The sequence below is a fragment of the Spea bombifrons genome, chromosome 5 (genome assembly GCF_027358695.1).
Source record: "Spea bombifrons isolate aSpeBom1 chromosome 5, aSpeBom1.2.pri, whole genome shotgun sequence".
Taxonomy (NCBI): Eukaryota; Metazoa; Chordata; class Amphibia; order Anura; family Pelobatidae; genus Spea; species Spea bombifrons.
This window is the reverse complement of record NC_071091.1, coordinates 35,756,957-35,773,859: the sequence shown is the minus strand read 5'-3', so window position 1 is coordinate 35,773,859 and position 16,903 is coordinate 35,756,957. Positions and strand designations below refer to the sequence as shown.

The following is a 16,903-nucleotide window of genomic DNA, read 5'->3' as shown; positions in this document are numbered from 1 at the left end:
TGACAACAATAAGCTGCCTGCATTTATGTTGTATAACTATTAAATATTCCCAGCAAATATTATATAATTATATTAAACAAAATCTAGGTAGAAAATATATTTACATGAGTCACCATTTTTGCACCTCTGGTGTACATGCTTTTGAAGGGCTACATTTGAATCATTTGAATGAGGGCAATGGGAGATATAGTATACAAAAGCACATTAGCCCAATTTGATTATTATTATTATTATTTTTGCATTTTATATGGTGGGGGTTTTAAAGTAGAGGGTACCTGTGACATCACTAATACTGATCCCTGCAATTAAGCATGCTGGCCAGCTGATCTCACATTAAAGCAGCTGGCAGCATGCTGCCTCTTTTACGTTTTAGGCCGTGGTAGCAAGCGGCCATAAGAGGCTGCCTGCTCCATGAACGGTCCCTGCCTAAAGAGATTTTTTTTTTCTGTTGGAGAACCTGAGAATAAGAATCACTTCAGAGGAAGTCTTCACATTTCACTGCAAATGCAGGGCTTTCCTTTTTAACTGAGGTCTCACATGTACAGTTAAACATTCAAGATCTCGCCTGGCTGAGGAGAAGATGGTGGTGCGGACTGCCACATTGGTATCCCCACTACACTACAAAACAAGGACCCTAAAGAGCCACCATATATGAGATACATGGTTAGCACACAGGGTTTACTTGGCTAACCACGTATCAGACGTAACCATAATGGGGCGAATAATAATAAACACCATTACCTAAATTTATTTAGTGTATAGAACTGTAAAATTATTAAGCATTAACACATTCGATAGTCTTATATATGAGGTGGTTAACAATTACATAACAAAAAAAGGCACATGCACATACAGATATAACCGGTGTTGGGGACCCTGTCTGTAAGCTTGCAACCTAGTCGTATGGCACATTCATACAAAGTTCCTAGCAATAGCGGTGGGCTACTAAAGTGACATTGTAAAAATTAAATATTAGGCAAAACTGACACATCTGCTTGTGTAGTAAGCACCATCCTGAAATAGTGGATCTCCTTTACCTGTTCCACAGGTCCACTTCACCCCACAAAGATCAAATCAAGAATGACTTCTAGTCCCCCTAAATCTGTCAAACCCTATCTTTGCCTATTGGTTATTAAAAAGGCTTTCCTTTATTATTACTTATTGTTACTTCATACGTTTTAGAGATTTGCATCCTGAAACAACTAACGTATATAAAAGAGTGGACAGGGGATTAAAATCACCCCAGGCACTTTAAGGCCACTAGCCAATAAATTACATTGGTGCAACCGTCTGCTACAATATTATGCATTAGCAGCATGGGGGCCTCATGTATCAAGCTGGCAATAAAGGTACGTGAGAGGTGCCACCGGGCACCAGTCAGTCCTGGTCTGTCTGTATGGGAAAAAATAACTGAAAATCTATTTAGCGTACCTAAACTGATATACTGAAATTAAGAAACAGTCTGTTTTGCATTCCAATATACCAAAATAAGGAATTTATTAGCTCAAGAGAAAGAAGACTGTAGTCAAAGTTGATATCTTTTATTGGGCTTACACAAACAATTGACAAACTTTCGAAGCCCCAGAGGCCTCTTCCTCAAAGAGAAGGTGCTGCATGCTTCTTCTTATTAAGTTATAATGGTCATAAAATAAGCTCTGGGGTCATGCCCTAGAAGTTAATTAATGGCACGAAATCTGGTAGAATTTTTTTCCATAGAGAGTCTTACTGAATCATCCATCAGCTCATTGAGTATGGCCACTTCAGTTCAATAATTCCAGAGTTTCCATGTTTTATAACAGCAGTATACACATTTTTATCTTAACTTGGGGAACTAAATATATATTTCAGTTCTTTGATTTGTTAATAAAGATCCGAATATATTATTTAGAATCAGGGAGGAAAACCTTCTAGTTTTTGCCTATGCATTATATGAAGTATTGCTCCACATACAGGGGTTAATGTCAGCCTGGTAAACCAATGAGAATTGGCAGCTGCGAACAACACAGCATTCGTGAATGCAATTTATACTGCCATTAATAAACAGATTTGTGGATTTGTGTAATTTGATTATGTGTTACCAAAGAATGCCTCAAGCTTGCAATAGATTTTATGAGTTATTAATGCGGCTAAATGTCAGCTAAATACAGGCACTGCTGCTCATCCTGACAAAGCAAGAATGTTATTTTCCCTTTAAAGATTGTGCAGTGACTTAAAAGTCATGTCCGTATTCACGCTTTGCCCAGACAAACTTCTTCAGACATCTAAAAGCCATCAAGGTGGCAGGTCCCTTTAACATGAATCAATAAATGGACAGCAGTACTCATTTGCATGTATATATATGTGTATATATATATATATATATATATATATATATATATTACCCTCCACAAATAGTGGCACCCTTGGTACACAAAATACTCTGCTCACATGGATATCAAACAATTGCAAACACAACACAGGTTTACACAAAAAATAAAAATTGTTTAAGATGTGTGTGGCACAATTATTGGCACCCCTATGAATTCATATGAGATAATTTATACTTGAAGCATATTCAAATTTTACATTTTTTTAGTGCACCTGGGTGACTAGAAACAGGAAATTGTTCAATTGTGACTTCCTGTTTCACAGGGGTATAAATATTTGGTAACACATAGGCAAAATTCCTTTGGACATTTATTACAACAGGTAAGAGCAAGCAATATAGCTGTGGTTGTTGAGCTCCACTAAACAGGAAGTGGCTATAAGAAAATAGCAAAAGCATTAAAAATGGCAATTTCCACCATCAGTGCAATAATTAAGAAGTTCCAATCAACTGTAAATGTTATGAATTGACCTGGGAGAAGACATGTGTCTACATTGTCTCAATGCACTGTGAAGTGGATGGTTTGAGTGGATCATAGCTGGAGAATTGCAGAAGTTATATGCATCTTGGGATTAGAAAGTCTCCAAAACTACAACCCGATGTCACCACAAGTTGTTTGAAGGGTTTCAAAAAAAAACCGCCTCTACCCTCATCTGAAAACAAAAACAAACTCAGAACTTAAGATTGGACCGGGTTCTATGGTCAGCTAAAACCAAAATAGAGATTTTTGGCAAACACCAGAGGTGGGCTTGAGGCACACAGAGAGTTAGCCATATGGAAAAGTATCTCATGCCCACAGTCAAATGTGGTGGCTCTTTAATGTTTTGAGGCTGTTTTTCTGCAAGATCTGGACATTTTGTTAGGATACATGGCATCATGCACTGCCTCTACCAGGAAGCTAAAAATGGGCTGTGGTTGGATCTTCCAGTTGGACAATAATCATACATCAAAATCAATATAAAAATGGTTTACCGACCATGAAATCAAGGTCTTACCATGGCATACCCAGTCCTCTGATTTAAACCCCATAAAAACATGTGGGATGAACTGAAAAGGAGAGTCCACTAGCGTCAATCTCGAAATTTGAAGGATCTGGAGAAATTCTGTAGGGAGGAATGGTCTTGGATCCCTTACCATGTATTCTCCAACCTTATCAGGCATTATAGAAGACTCCATTATCTTGGGCAAAGGTTGGTAGCACAAAGTATTGACTAAGAGGGTGTCAATAATTGTGGCACATGTATATTTATTATTTTTTGCATAAACCTGTGTTGTGTTTGCAATTGCTTGATATCCATCCATACATTTCTGTGTATTGTTTGAACAAAAGGTTAAGCTGTAGACAATTTTTACAGCCTTCTTTGCTCAAATTTACCAAGGGTGCCAATATTTGTGAAGGGCACTGTACACACACACACACACACACAGACACAAAACACCCCTACTTAATGCGAACTTAGGGTGTGAATTTTGGGTCTGCATTCTACCCTTGACATTTAAAGAGTTAAATGAAGACAAGGGAGACTGCAAATGTTGGAGGACAGATATGAGGAAAGAAGATTAATGTTTAATTGATAACATTGATCTATCTCTGGATGCTGGCCAGGCATTCAATTAACAGCAGCCTCTGAAACAGATGCACCTGGCTACAAACGGCACAGATGATGAGCAATGTAATAATAGCAGCAAAACCGCTGTAATGCAAGATCATCTTACATGGGGACATATGTACAATGTGAACAAAGGCAGCAGCATGTGACAGAGAAAGTGCAAATACTAGTCTAGGGCTGCCAAGTAGTCACAATCTAGCTTCCACCGCCATTAACCCATTCACTGCCACAGGCCTCTGCTTTGCACTGAATCTCACAGATAATGAAGACCATATTTACCAGGTCACTGCTTTGTAAGGGACAATAATATTCAGCTAGAGAACATGGTAACCTTTCCCCACCCAGTGAAGCAAAATTAACCCAATAACCACAACAGGGAAATAGACTAAGCTTTTAAGTTATTGACAAAAAACATATTTCACGAGGTTGTATAGAATGACAGCCAGCTTTACAGGCAATTCCGCTAATACTAGATTATTCTATACGGTTACTAAATGCATGTGTGTTGGGGAAGAATTGGGCAGAATGCATTTTTGGAGCATCATGTCTATTAGAAGGTTATCCAGATAGGATTGAGACATGGGCTGAATGTTCATTGTCTTCCCCTGCATCTCACAATATTCACTCACTTGCCGGTAATATAGAATAAGCCATTTGTCAGGGCAGTCCTGAGAGCCAGACTTACATCCCTGCTGTTGGTAGTCCTGACAAGTGTCCTCTTTATTGGTTTTGCTGGCAGCTTGGCATGAACTTACCTGAACTGGACACTGTGTGTGTAGAAAAGGTGAATGTGGTGGACGTATTATTGCAGTAAATGGTCTCAGTGTCAGACCTTGGATAGTTTGTAAGCATCATCCAAAATAAAAACATTTGTGCTTTCTGTCATTAAAATTCCACTTTCCAGGTCATCAAGAGCCATGTTCAGAGTCTCTACAGCTAAAATCATTTTTAACATCTTTTCCATTACATTCATTCATTTTGTTCTATGTATTTATTGGGAAATGTTCCCCACACATTATTAAATGATACATGACTTGTATGTAATCCTTTTCAAGCCTCTACGAGAAATACAAGTACACTAACAAGTTGCCAGTAACAACTTTTAAAGCTCTCAAAGCCATTTATCTATTTGGATAACTAAGTTCGGCTGAAATGCTGTTTGTTGCCTGCTTTTAACAGGTCTATAAAACAAAGTACGGGTATTAAGCTTTATGATAATTTAATTGAGCCCATTAATGACTTAATAACAAAGACCTATTACTGTGTGTCACAATACATTACAGGAGTTACATAGCTATTAACAAATAATTATACCTTGCCCGTGGTGCTCTATAAATCTTACTTTTCAGTATCTCCACTGATATTTTTTGCCTTTACAGACAAGTACCTCTATTGGAATGCAGTAACTTCCGTACAGGGAAAATCTATTTCTGCCCTGAAAAGATCACGAGTATTTGGAGCATTAGCACAAATCAGACTCATGAGCATGACCTAGCCTCATGGCGTTTCTTGTCTAAGATACATTACCATGCCACTTAAATCTCATTGGGCATCATATAAGTCTTGTGTACCACAGGCAGACCTCCCAAGCTTGTTTTCCAGGGGCAGTGCCCATTTTGAGGCACCGACCTAGCTGAGCATCCTCACTGTCCCATTTTTTGCAGACAATAGGGATCATGGTCTGGTTGGAGATATCTTCTGATCTCCTCTGACCGGCCAAGGGAGCTGTAAGACAAGCACTTACACTCACTGAGCAGGGCCATCCGAAAAACAGGACATGGTGGGGTACAATGAGCAACTCAGGGGAAAATAATACAATATGTAACCTTACGTTGGAAAGAGGAAAAAAAGCATTGAAAAACTCAAACATTTATTGGTTCTTGGTTATTTATTTTTGACATTGTTTTCTGCAAACCATTCACCGTTTTAGCAATAAGAAAGACAAAGAACAAACTCTTCTGCTCTTGATCCGTATTTATAAAACCAAGTAGATAAAGGCACAGGGAGTACTGACAACATGCATTTATAATTATACATTTTGCTTCCTAGTTATCAGTGCAGCAATGCCCCTCCCGGACAGCAAGACACGAAAATCCTTCCATTCTTCATTAACCACATGGTTATCGCACAGCAACACAAACAATACAGCTTATCAGTTCTTGGCCCCTACCCCACCCAGAGTTTACAATCTACAACAGTACACCAGCCTCTCACGAAATGGCACAACGGCAAATGTGCGTTATGCAAGACCATAAATAACTTATAGTTTATAGATAAATGACATTTTAATGTATACATAACTGATGCTCCACCTCCTCCTTAGGAGAAAATGATTTATGTTTGTTTCGATAATTAATTATTGATCATAGATATGTAATATGCAATATGTTGCATATCAGTAGGTGATAATATATATAAATGACTCAGAAAAACACAGGTAATAGTTTTAGGAGAACAACTGAATGAAGCCATCTTTTAAGTAGGCGTTATTTTATTGATCATTCGACTCTGCTTACTTGTAGTGAATAAAAGATCTCACAATACACACAATATTCAAAGCGAATAGAAGTTGGTCAAACAGGAAACTACATTTACAGCTGCTTTCACAGGAGTTATATTCTCTTCAACATGCTTTAACAAATGTAAAATGAAGCACAAAAGCAGGTGGACCTCAGAGATGTATTCTTGCCCAGGGCGGCCGGTCGAGGGGTTTGAAGTCATGGTGGAAGCGGCTTGGGGGCGCCCAAGTATGCACTACATTGCTTCAACCCACTAACGGAGGGTTTCCTCGAACATCATGAGCAGTCAGATCCAGAAACAGGGTTTCCATTCCCCCCCCCCCCATCTGGCAGGAATATAGTGGCCTTAACATATTAAAGCCTAACCACTTTGCCTCATTTAAATATTGAATAAAGATACAGATGCATACACTTTACGTATGCTGCATCAACCTACAGAACCGACAATGTGTGCTAGAGTGCAGATATAAACAGATTACAGGGCTGGTACAATGGCATTTATGGACTGACAGAACAATGGAGCATATATTAGTGAGATCTTGGTGGTAGGAATGCATCCTATCCATCATTGGCTTAGCATGTCATACCCAGGGCCGGACTGGCCCACCGGGATACCGGGAAATTTCCCGGTGGGCCGGAAGGTCCGTGGGCTGGGCGGCCATGAAGACAGCCGCTGAGCTGCCCCCCAGGCTGCCCGAAATCTAATCAAAACGGCCGCTGGGTGCTGATGCGGCCGGCCGGCATCAGCACCCAGCAGCCGTGTGCGATGACCGTCTAGCGATGGGAGCAGTGTGAGGGGTGAAAGCTCCGCCCCCTCGCACTGACCTTTCACCCCTCACGCTGCTCCCACCACTATGCGGCCATCAGATTGCTGGGAATGTAATCTGAACGGCCGGTGCGTGCTGATGCCGCCGGCCGCCTCTGCTTTAATACTTTTTTTTTTACTTTATATGGCAAGCCGATCCAGCTTACCATATAAATAAAAAAAGTGTTAAAGCAGAGCCGGCCGGCGGCATCAGCACGCACCGGCCGTTTAGATTACATTCCCAGCAGTCTGATGGCTGCATAGTGACGGGAGCAGTGTGAGGTAGAAGCTCCGCCCCCTCGCTGCAGCACCGGATGTCAGGTCAGTGGCATCCTGTCAGCATAGAGGAGAACAGTGTGCACTGTGCAGCTACCAGGAAGTCAAGAGAAGTAGAAGGTGAGTAAAATAATGTATTTTTTGTACTGTATAATGTTTTTTTGTATTTGTTAAAAACAAAAAAAATCGGCATGTGTGTGTATGTAAGTGTGTCCCTCTATATGCCACTCTGCCTCCAGAAATGCCTTATATCCCCCTATATGCCACTCTGTCCCATGATATGCCTTTTAACTCCCTATATGCCAGAGTTGCATATAGGGGTATAAGGCATTTCTGGATGCAGAATGGCATATAGGGGGTCAAAAGGCATATCTGGAGGCAGAGTGGCATAAAGGGGGTTAAAAGGTATATCATGGGGCAGAGGAGCATATAGGAGGGTGTAAAGCATATCAGGGAGGCAGAGTGGCATATAGGGGGCATAAGGCTTTTCTGGAGACAGAGTGCCCCATGATATGCCTTTTAACCCCCTTCATGCCACTCTGCCTCCAGAAATGCCTTATACCCCCTATATGCCACTCTGTCCCATGATATGCCTTTTAACCCCCTATATGGCAGAGTGGCATATAGGGGGTTAGAAGGCATATCATGGGACAGAGTGGCATATATTATTTTTTATTTAATATGGCAAGCTGGATCGGCTTGCCAAATAAAGTAAACAAAAATGTCCCATGATATGCCTTTTAACCCCCTATATGGCAGAGTGGCATATAGGGGGTTAGAAGGCATATCATGGGACAGAGTGGCATATAGGAGGGTTGAGGCATATCAGGGAGGCAGAGTGGCATATAGGGGGTATAAGGCTTTTCTGGAGGCAGAGTGCCCCATGATATGCCTTTTCACCCCCTTTATGCCACTCTGCCTCCAGAAATGCCTTATACCCCCCTATATGCCACTCTGTCCCATGATATGCCTTTTAACCCCCTATATGCCAGAGTGGCATATAGGGGTATAAGGCATTTCTGGATGCAGAGTGACATATAGGGGGTCAATGGCATATCTGGAGGCAGAGTGGCATAAAGGGAGTTAAAAGGGATGTCATGGGGCAGAGGGGCATATAGGAGGGTATAAAGCATATTGGGGAGGCAGAGTGGCATATAGGGGGCATAAGGCTTTTCTGTAGGCAGAGTGCCCCATGATATGCCTTTTAACCCCCTTTATGCCACTCTGCCTCCAGAAATGCCTTATACCCCCCTATATGCCACTCTGTCCCATGATATGCCTTTTAACCCCCTATATGGCAGAGTGGCATATAGGGGGTTAGAAGGCATATCATGGGACATAGTGGCATATAGGGGTATAAGGCATTTCTGGATGCAGAGTGACATATAGGGGGTCAAAAGGCATATCTGGAGGTGGAGTGGCAAAAAGGGGGTTAAAAGGCATATCACGGGGCAGAGGGGCATATAGGAGGGTTGAGGCATATCAGGGAGGCAGAGTGGCATATGGGGGGTATAAGGCATTTCTGGAGGCAGAGTGACATAGGGAGTAAAAGGCATTTCTGGAGGCAGAGTGGCATATAGGGGATTAAAAGGCATATTATGGGGCATAGTGGCATATAGGAGGGTATAAAGCATATCAGGGAGGCAGAGTGGCATATAGGGGGGCATAAGGCTTTTCTGGAGGTAGAGTGCCCCATGATATGCCTTTTAACCCCCTTCATGCCACTCTGCCTCCAGGAATGCCTTATACCCACTATATGCCACTCTGTCCCATGATATGCCTTTTAACCCCCTATATGGCAGAGTGGCATATAGGGGGTTAGAAGGCATATCATGGGACAGAGTGGCATATAGGGGGTATAAGGCATTTCTGGAGGCAGAGTGGCATATAGGGGGTTAGAAGGCATATCAGGGGGCAGAGTGGCAAGCCTGGGGGCAGAGGTGCATAACTCGGGGGTAGGTTGTCAAATGAAAGGAAATAAAAACCAAACATGTCTCAATCATAGCTTTTATTAAATATGGAAAAAAATAGTCTACATGAATTAATAAAGAAATAAAAGTTTCTTACCAGAATATCGTGAAGAATAATGTGATCAGTGTTTTGTTCCACTGAATAAAATGGAACTCTTTCATCTAAAAATGTTCGCAGTAGTAAATGTTTTGATCTCATTATGTGTAATGTATTTCATTTATTAGGGCCTTTTAACACTTTTGCTTTCTGGCATTTTAATACAAATAATGAGATAAAAAGAATGGCACATAGTGTGACTCGGGTGTGTATAAGGGGTGTGTGTGGGTATAAGAGCTTCACCGTGAGATAAACTATATGGGGCTGCTCTCCAAATTTTTCCAGGGCTGCTTTTCAGTCCCAGTCCGGCCCTGGTCATACCTGCTAAACTGAGGCTAATTAGCAATACAAATTTCACATGCCAAATAATCTGCCCTACTTCTATACCCTCATTGTGATCTAAATGCCACCCCAGCACTGCAACAATGATACCCGATACCATGCATTACAAAGGCAAGCCATTATAGGCAAAGTAGGCGCCAGCCTAGAGAGCAGATCTATGTGGGGGTGCCTCCTCTGTGGTAGACTAGATAGCAGTTCTCTCCATCCTCAACACTCCACCCTTACAATGGCTGCCCCACAAATTAACTACAATCAGCAACTTGAAGGAATGAAAAGGCAGATCCTAAGAAGTTATGATAACTGATCCCATGATATACGGAGGACTTCAAATTAGTAAATAAACAATGATCAAAATATTTTACTTTTTAGGACTATTTTTTTTGCTTAACATTTAATTTACCCTATCTTTAGGTCCCCTGCTATTCCGCGGGTTGCTTTCATCAGTACTGCTCAGATTTGGTTTCTCTCTTTGTGTGGCTGGCTTCAAATATGTCTCAAATAGGACATTTGGTGCAGGATGGCCAAATGTCTAAATTCTAAGTTGAAAAAACAAAATGCACACCTCCCATGGCCTTTAGTCCCAAAACAACATGATAAACCTATGTTTATTTTTCTTTTATCCTTTTTATATTTGTTATATAATGTGGTCTCAAAAAAAAACTCGAACTGTGCTTTTAAAATCAACATATAATCTTGTGAGGGTGCATTAAGTGACAGAGAATAAAATGACATTTAAACAACCACATAAAAAAATGGAAAAATCCCCCTGGCCATTGATCCAGGAAGATCACTGGTTCTTAATAGTTGAAGTCGATGTTTGTTGAGGTAGAACAGTGATTTAAACAGGATTTGACAAACTCCACGAACGGGTAACTCTAGATGCTCTAAAATTATTATAAATTTTAAGGAACTGCCATGAGGGGGATTATAACGTACAGAAAACATTTAATAGCCACAGTAGCAAGACGTTAGGAGCTCTTGTAGATTTTCAAGCCTTACTAGTTCTCATAGCCTACTGTAATACGGTAATACATAAGTAGCAACACAGAACGTAAAAAGAAAGCTCTGTAGTCTGCTCCTCCAGCCAATGACAGAACACAGGTATGTTCCATGTGTAAATGCACACATTGTTCTAACAGAAGGATAGGAAGAGAAAGGAGAACCACACACAATCACCATGTGTCTAAGAAATAACGGAGCCTACAGTAACATTTCATCTGCTATAATCATCAAAATCAGTGCAGAGTTCCACCTAGTGGACATTGTAGTCTCCTATTAAAAAGCGTTTCCCCTCTTGGAGCAGATTAGGACCCCTTGTGAACAGGTGGCAGGTAAATGTATATTAGATGATTCCCGTTTTTTTTTTGTTTTGTTTTGTTTTGTTTTGATTTGATCAGACCCCTTTCTAAACTCACTAACCAAAAAATAAATTCCTATACAAACTTGTGCTAGGAGCTAGCTGTCTTCTGGCCAAAACCACCCTTCTTAATTACCTCATTAATCTGAACATAAAAATAACTAGAATCTATTCATAGATAAACGTACATTGCTTGCCTACGATAGTCATTTTATAGAACTCCATGTCTACAGAATCCACACCTACATACCAGGGGAATCACCCTCTATGCTCACACCCGCTCCTTGGGAATCCTCCCAGTGTCACATTGCTATAAGAGAAGTCTAGTGCCCAGATATGCCAGTCAACGAGACACTGTGCTTTTGAACATGTGGTTTTTCTTTACTTTCTTTTGATTTTTTATTTAATATGTTTATTTCTTTACTTTTACTCAAACACTTTTATTTTTAGGATGCAATTGGATGCGGTAGATGCTTTTTAAGATTTAAGTGGTATTTTTTCGTGTGAATGGTCAGTAATTAGGGTTGAAGCCTTGACGTGGCATTACTGCTCACGTAAGAAGTTAAATTATGGCACAAAAAGTACATATTTGCAAAAACTACACCCCTTGGCGCATCAAATGAGGGGCTGCATGTGTTTCTAGTACAAACCTGGAGTGCGCAAGACACAAATGAACATGTCACTATGGTTAGAAAAAACATATTTTCTAGCCAAAGCGACATATTCCATCATTATTTCTGCACTCAACTTTTGTCATAGAAATACATGTAACCCCTCATTTGAAGCTCCAAGGGGTGTAGTTTCTTGAAATGTGTACTTTATGTACCCTAATTTAACTTCCCAGATGTCTAGACCACTTTAACTTCAGATATGGCAGATTGGAGAATCTTGTTAAAAAATTGTCTTAAAACATTTAGGGGTGATGCCTGCATTTAGACAGCTGGAAAGTTAAATTATGGTACATAAAGTATATATTTTCAGAAACTACACCCCTTGGTGCATCAAATGAGGGGCTGCATGTATTCGTAGCACAAGACTGGAGTGCGCAAGACATAAATGAACGTGTCGCTTTTAATTTTTTTTTTTTTTTTTTAAATGATATTGTGATATTTACTTATTTGTTGTGCATGTCAGATTTGTGATACAAATACAACTAAGACCTCATTTGCTGCAGCTGGGGGTGTAGTTTCTAAAAATATATAGTTTTGTTGGCATATTTTAACATCCCGGGCAGCTAGAGCTGTTTAATTGACGGCAGCCATGCATTAAATTTAAAGATGCCTTTTGTGATAGTCTAATAAATTTAACTTTTAGCTATAAAATATTAGAAAAACACAGTCTACTGTTCTCAATTTCTGTTTATTTTAGACCGGTTACCTACTACAAATATTTAGCAACACAGCTTTTGATATTAGAGTTTAGAAAAATAACATTACAAACTAGTTTTTATTGAGTCAGAAGTGAAAAATTACACTATTTTCCCTATTTTTGGCTTAATTTTGCAAACCTAATGAGACATACACATATAAAAATGGTATATTTGGAATCTGCTGGGTGTGCTGAAAAAAAACAATATATGGTTTGTATAGTTTATTCCCCAGAAATTTACTTTACTAAACGTGTTTAAACGTGAGATGCACCAAAATGCTGAAAACCAGTTTAGCACCAGGGTGGGAAATGGCTTAGCAGCCAAGGGGTTAAATTCAACACCTTTCCTATACTACAACAGTCACTAAGGTTAAGCAAATTACATGGTCACCTATTTAAAAAGAAAGAAATAATTACTAAAGTACCCTCAATCTAAAGGTTAATGCAAAAAAATCAGTCAAATGTAGTAGACGTACCTGTACATGTCCTACACACAGCGTGCTCAAACGTCACTTACTTTCATATCCCAGTTAAATGCTAAAGTCCAGGATTGGGTAATACTACTGTGAGTAGGGTTTCTTCCACGTTGTCAGTAATGTTTTAACAGTTGCTTTGAGGTAATCCAGCCAACCAATTTAGCTCTGAGTTGTAGATATTGATTTTGTAAATCAAATATTTTGTAAATAAATATTTATTTTTTTAAATCCCTCTAAAGTAACAGATTTTATCAGAAGGAGAATAAAATAGCAACATCCTAAAACCAGCTGCTATTGAAGAGTGCACGAGTAACAATGGTTCTACCAGAAGGACACCTAACGCGTCACTAAAACATGCACTGTTAGAGTGGACTGCTAGTCAACCACTAGATGGCAGTCAACCATAGTTTTATATTGACCACCCACCAGACTGTCGGCAATTATTCTGTACTTTGTTCCCGATCAACATTGTACAACCCCAAGTAATCTCAGCTACAAAAATGTTAAATTTATCTCAAGTAGACCAGTAATGCTATAATCCAAAGTATGTCAGGTATGGCTACAAGGACATCGTGTGAAGAAACGCTATGAAGGAACATTATTATTATTGTTTATTTATATAGCACCAACAACGTACGCAGTGATTCTTACAGCATATACAATCGAGTATGGCGGCAAAACTAGAATTGACAGACTAAGGCAAATCAATACAATCTGGAACATAGCACCAACCCACTATACACGACATATGATGGCACCAGATTAAAAACTTGCGATCACGGCCCTCTTTACTTAATCATTTGTCCTAGCCTGTCAATTTTAGCGCTGTGTAAATTGTTGATGCTATATCAGGGGTGTTCAACATGCGGCTCGTGGGCCAAATGCGGCCAGTTGCTCTTCATTGGTTGATGCCAGACAATCCCCCTGGCAGCGACTAATAGAGTCGCTTTTACGGACCTTAAACTCACAACGCCGAAGCCATTCGTCTCTCCAGGCCAAGTTGCTCCGCGGTGTACCTTGCCCTGTTTTGCCAGGCAGAACTAAAATCCCTGAGGTACCCCATAGTAAAAATACCTGCCTCTAAATATATTTATACCATTAACTATAATCTTCTGACTCCTTTCACTCAACCATGTGTTCTCCATTCATAACTAATTGTTCAGCCTTCTATGAGGCAACATGTGAAATGCTCTCCTGCCTACACATACACATCTAAAAAGCCTACATATACTGCTTGTCCATTAGTAAACCCATTATTTTCTGACCTTACAGAGAAAATTTGCATCCAGATAGTTAATTATAATTATTGGTCTGGTCTGTGGTTGGCTGGGTCTTCCTTGCAACCTTTCTTTGTGAAGTGGTAGTACAATTGCCAAATCCATGATGACCCACATCATGTAGTTTAATAATGTAATATTTACTTGCGTTCACATGCACTTGCTTTGATGAAGTTGTTTGATGGAAGGACACCTAATGGGCTTTGCATGTCTTTTCAAATTTTTTTTCCAAAATACATAATCATGTTTTAGAATGCATTTTAGAATATAAAAATACAGTGATAAGAAAACCTAGAATAAAGAAATCACGCTAAACCAACAAAGAAAATGTTTGAAATGTCAAGAGCAGAACAGGGGAAGCCTCTGTGGGACACACTAGTTGGAGTGTCCTTGACACGTGGCGGAGGAGCGGTGCAAGCTTAGCACCATGATTTAAATGCCCTGAGCTGCTGGATTTAGGCACCATGGTGAGGCCCTCGGTTTGTTTGGAAGTGTTGGCTTTCCTGCTCCTAATTCCTGGCAAATCCGATCTTATTACAGTTTATGACCCTGGGTAATTTTGACTACCTGCTGTGTGTACTGATCCTGGCATCGTCTTGACTACTCGATTAGGATACCATACCCGACACTGGCTAGGTACCTTTCGTGTACCTGACCTGGCATCCTGGGGCTACCTGTTCATTTATTACCGGTGGCATTCCCTATATACAGGTAGCTGGTCCTTCGACACGTGCTTTGCTATCCTTCAACTCAGATATACCGTCTGAGCCTCTACTGAGATCGTCAAGGTCCTTAGTAGACAATCTCGGGGCTCAACCCTTGTGTAGCTTATCAGGGTGAATTATTATTCCGCAGTGCTGTACAATGGATAACTCCTGTGGTGTGCAATCCTAGGTTTAGATAGTTAGACATATGTATAGATTCATAGAACATTAAGGGCATCCTGTCTCTGACCCAAAACTCACACACACAGAGACTACATCCTGCAGGAGGTCAGTTTCAACCAAAAGCTTCACATAATATCCTGGTGTCAGAGCCGATATCACATGGAGGTAATTCATAAGAGTGCCTGTGTTCCTGATTCATGCCGTATGCATGATGATGTGTGCTCTATTGACTGTAAGATAAAATATAAATGTATACGAGACACCCTAATAGATCATAAGAACGTTAGTATTTACCTGTAATGGTGCAGGCATCTTGGTAAACCCTATGGGTCTGCGCATTTTCCAGTTCCACCGCTTCGCTTACATAGTGTTCTTCATGAATGCCCGTCTCACAGGCTATGACTGCATGGTCGCTCGTTTGCACTGTGGGCACGATGTCGGCCAAGGTGTTGTGGTGCACAGCTGTGGGGTCCAGCTTGGCAAGTTTCACGAAAGACTGCAAACTGCCATGAGGTGGATCAGTGGCCGATCCGTGGTCTAGCACCTTTATAACTATCCAACGGTGGGCTTTGTTAAAGCTTTTTCAATAACTGTAAAGACACAAAACAAAGAACATCATTAGCTTGATAACATTTTAGAATTTCTAAGTGAAGTTTGACATTTAAGATACCAGGAGGAACGGTTCGGACATTGGTTCAGATGTAGATTATACTTAAATCATAACCTTAAGTAGTTATGCAACTGGATTTGTTATGAAGTAACAAGCAAATTGCACATCTGCCGTACAAAAGCCATTTTCTTACATGAGTTAGAAGAAAACGTAAAACCCAAAATGCAACAATGCTTAACCATGCAGTCTTCTCTTCATTTTAGAGATATGTATATGTGCTTCATTAGCAAAGGTACAAAAAAAGAGACTGGCACACAGCTAGTGATAAGGATCACAATTTATTTGCCATAGTTTATAAGGATATTCAATGTAATAGCAGAATTTAACCTCCTGCATGAACTGTGTAGAGTAAATATTGAAACAACCCCATGCCGAGAAGGGAAACATTCTATGTCAGCCTGCGCACTTCCAAAGATCAGGCTAAAGAACACAAATGTTCCTGGATCAACAGATGTGAGCAGAAGTTGAGTCGATGAGTGTTACATGGTGTATTTCTAAACATTCTCTCATTTCGGCCCAGCTTACAGTATTCGGGATGCATGGTATTGCTACGACATGACCAGCAGTATCTTACCGCCATGTAATGGAAGATAACATGGAACCGTACAATCACAGTATGGATTATACCATGGGTGTCCAACCTGCGGCCCTCCAGCTGCTGCAGGACTACATCTCCCATCCTCCTCAGCCAGCCCCTTAGCTGAAAGAGAATTATGGGACATGTAGTCCTGCAGCAGCTGGAGGGACACAGGTTGGACGCCCCTGGATTATACCCATTACCACATTGTTGCTCATCAGTTTCCCACATAGGTGAACAGATAATGTGCTGTTGCCCTTAGACAAAATATTCATTATGCAGATACACTTCAGTATCAGAGCTTATT

The 16,903-nt window shown here is 40.4% G+C and overlaps 1 protein-coding gene across 3 annotated transcripts in view; it reads right to left on the bottom strand.

Annotated features, from left to right (window-relative positions):
- The window catches only part of TRAK1 (trafficking kinesin protein 1), a 69,135-nt gene extending 53,203 nt beyond the window's left edge, over window positions 1–15,932 (bottom strand). For all 3 annotated transcript variants that reach the window (XM_053468444.1, XM_053468446.1, XM_053468451.1), the window contains exon 1: window positions 15,644–15,932. The gene's annotated coding sequence lies outside the window, so the exon portion shown is untranslated. The remainder of the gene's footprint in view (window positions 1–15,643) is intronic.
- Window positions 15,933–16,903: the final 971 nt, after the last annotated feature.